The sequence below is a fragment of the Myotis brandtii genome, unplaced genomic scaffold, assembly GCF_000412655.1.
Source record: "Myotis brandtii unplaced genomic scaffold, ASM41265v1 scaffold219, whole genome shotgun sequence".
Taxonomy (NCBI): domain Eukaryota; kingdom Metazoa; phylum Chordata; class Mammalia; order Chiroptera; family Vespertilionidae; genus Myotis; species Myotis brandtii.
In genome coordinates, this window is record NW_005358217.1 from 273,480 (window position 1) to 277,154 (window position 3,675).

The following is a 3,675-nucleotide window of genomic DNA, read 5'->3' on the forward strand; positions in this document are numbered from 1 at the left end:
ATAGCATCATTGATGGTGAAATTGTGACATCTTAAGAATATCACAGGCTATATAATTATCTCCTTCTGCCCCAACACTTTCTACCCTGTCCTACTTGCTTAATCTGGCCATTATGAGAGGTTCATGTAATGGAAACAAAAACCTACCCTCCAAAGTACAGTTCTGAAATCTTATTCCAGATGAGGGAAAATATTTATGAACCTTTCTTTCTCACCTAAGGTAGGGGTAAGGCATAGTCAACATGGGAACAAGTCTTCAAGAAAATAAATTTAGAATGATACAACTAGGAAAGAGAGCAGGGGGCAGAGGGCAAAAGCTATACCACTATGGAGGAACAGAAACTTTTGGAAAGGCCACAGCCCTCAGTCACTGGCCCACTAAAAGACTGAAACTTACTGGAAAATTAAAGAACATTCTGCCTCAAAAATCTACCACCACATCATGGTGGCTCAAAAAACTGGTTGTAACAGTGGCTTACAACTGAAATATCTGCAAAACCCAGACTCTTTCTGAGTATCAGTATATAAGGAAGCCACAAATCTAAGAGGGTAAATAAAAACAAGGACACTAAAGAAATTGAGGCTGTAAAAAATATTAAATACAGTACAACTCTTATCTAGATTAACATAAATCATCACAATAAGGCTCTATTTATAGTCATTTTTTACCTGATTCATTGTATGCAGATTTTAAGAAAAAATTGCAAGGTGTGATAAAAGGCATGATAAAATATAGTCTGAAGAACCAAAGCAAGCTTCAGAACCAGATTCAGATATGACACAAATTTTGGAATTATTAGATGGAGAACTGAAAAAAAACTATGGTTAATATGTTGAAGGTTCTAATGGAAAAAGTAGACAATATTAAAAAAAGACAGATAATATAAGCAGATGGATGGAATGTTTCAGAAAAAATAAAAACTAAATGCTAGAAATAAAAAAATACTTTAATAGAAATAAAGAATGTTTTTCACTGGTCAGGTGGCTAAGTAAGTGAAGGGTCATGCCCTGCACCAAAACGTTGTGAGTTCGATTCCTGCTCAGGGTACATACCTAGGTTGTGGGTTTGATCCCTGGTCTAGGTGCATACAGCAGGCAACCAGTTGATATTTCTTTCTCACATTGATGTCTCTCTCTCTCTCTCTAACATATCCTTGGGTGAGTAAAATAAATACATAAATACATAAATAAATAAAATAATGTCTTAGATGGGCTCATTAGTAGACTCAATACAGCCAGTAAAAGAATAAGTAAAATTGAAAATAGGTCAATGGAAATGAGACAGGCTAGTAAGCCAGGACAAGTAGAATAGGGAAACTGAGACAGATAGTTAAATGGCCAAGCAGTTTATAGCCATCTAGTAAATAACAACAGAATCCTATCCTCCCTAACCAAGGACACTTAAGAGTAAATGGTTTACATTTCTCCTCCCCAACCAGATAGTAAATAGCTTAAATAACTCTACTCAGCGAGATAGATACCAGAAATCCAATTAGTGCCACTGGTGCAAACTACACACAAGGACAGATAAAGTCAGGGAAATAAATTTCATTTGGGGGCATCAGCATAAAGCTGATGAATAGTCTATTTAGCTCCCCTAAACTCCCAACCTTTAAAATCCTCAAGACTAAGGACCCAGCTCAAAATATCCCTCTGGGGAAGAATGCCACACATTTCCCTTCCCCCTCATTCTCCCCCCAGGTATGTTACCTTTGCCTTTCACTCTCCTAAACTATAAGGGTCCTTCTTATGCCTCTGTAACTTGTTTCCTTAGCCTATACAGCCAAGATGGCTCACTTCTACTACCTCTGTAACTTTATAAATAGACTTTCTCTTATAATTTTGATTTCCTGGCTCTGAATTATTTCTTTGCCAAACTCAAGAACCGAGGTACAACTTGCTGGTAACTGGTGCTGTTTTGGTGCCAACATCACTGGTAACATATGGTGCCATTACTTAGATCACCTTATTTCCCTTCTCATTAAGTGGGGCTTTCCTCCCATGTCTAGAGGCACCTTCTGATACTTTCAATCTCCTTTCTTGGGACCCACAACCAGAGAAGCAGTGAACAATGGCAGTTCATTCGGGCTAACTTCCTGACTCCAACACTCCTTCTACATCTTTTTTTGTTTGTTTTCTCTGTGTTAGATTTTATTCATTTTTAAAAATCTTTTCTTTTCAATTAAAATATTTTCATTAAGGTATAATTCACATGTAGTAAAATTCATGCATTTTAGTGTACAGTTCTGTGAGTTTTTTGTTTTTGTTGATCCTCACCTGAGGATATTTTTCCAATGATTTTTTTATGATGATCATATCACAGCTCTTTTTTTTACAAGTATTTATATCTTTTTTTTAAGCCTTCCAAAATTGATTGAAGAATGCACATATGCCTTCTCATTGACAGATAAGCTCATTCATTTTAGGGTTATCTAGAATATCAGATACTTATGATTCCAAGCAAAATTTAAATTACTAGAGATGCCTGAAATCTCTTCAGGTAAATTTCTGCAGCAAATATTTAATGGTTAAAAATGAACAATTAGGCCACCACCATGAACAGCATAGGGGAGGGTTGCAATGACATGAAGCCCAAGTATGATGAGTGCTTTAATCGCTGGTTTGCCTAGAAGTTCCTCAGAGGGACAGCTCTGGGGACCTGTGCACCAACCTCTTCAAGCGCTACCAGCAGTATGTTCAGAAAGCAATAAAGAGAAGGAGATTCCCATTGAAGGACTGAAGATCATGGTCCATGGCAGAGACAAGCCTGAAAGCTCTTATTTACCTTGACAGTCACCTTGAAAATAGACTCCTCAAATCAGGAAATTGAGCCCTCTGGATTTTGTCAATTAAAGCTGTGAAGATATCCATCAATTTAATGAGGTTGTATTTTGCTCCTTGATGTTTTCCTCTCACTTGTAAAAGATGATGAACCATCACTTTTTACTTTGGGATGATTTCTCACTTGCTCTGACATCTTGCAGGAACTCGCTGTGCTAAACTGAATGATTTCTTGGGATTATGGTTGCAATACTTCATCTGAGATCAGCTTTAAATACATATACTAATAATAGCCTAGGGCTGTCACAACCAGACAGATGACCGGTCACCATGAGGGGACCCCCCCTGGAACAGGGGCGAGGCCAGCCTTCAAAACGCTGGTGGCCTCTAGCCCAGGCTGGTCCAGCGCCCCAGAGGGGGCCCCCCACCACGATCAGGGGTGCTGCCAGCCTTCACAAACTGGCGGCCCCTCACCCAGGCCGGGGTGGCGCTGGGGGCTGGGTGTGTGCGGTGCAGTCTTTTAAAAATAAAGAAAGGGCAGCTTCTCCAAGTGCAATCACCAAGGCGCAGCTCCGAGCAGGCGCACTGGGTCTGCCGCCAGGGGCAGGAAAAGAGTCTGAGCGGGAGCAGCTGGAGTGCGTGTGGCCAGGCAGGAGCTGCCCGAGTGCATGTGGCCGGATGGCCTCGGGGTGTGCAGATAGATGGACCATGCTGGACAGACTGCACTGGTCGGAGCCGGAGGGCTGCGGAGGACTGCAGAGGTACAGAGCTGTTAGGGCAGTGGCCCGCGGAGTCAGCGAGGCTGGGGTGCCAGGTATGCCCCAGGTCATCAGGTGTCACCGGCTGCAGCTTGAACCTCTCCACCCCCACAGGGCCTGGGGCCACACAGTCCACA

The 3,675-nt window shown here is 41.6% G+C and overlaps 1 pseudogene; it reads left to right on the forward strand.

Moving 5' to 3' along the window:
* The first annotated feature begins 2,554 nt into the window (after nucleotides 1–2,554).
* LOC102247830 lies at nucleotides 2,555–2,789 on the forward strand (annotated as a pseudogene).
* The last annotated feature ends 886 nt before the right edge of the window (nucleotides 2,790–3,675 follow it).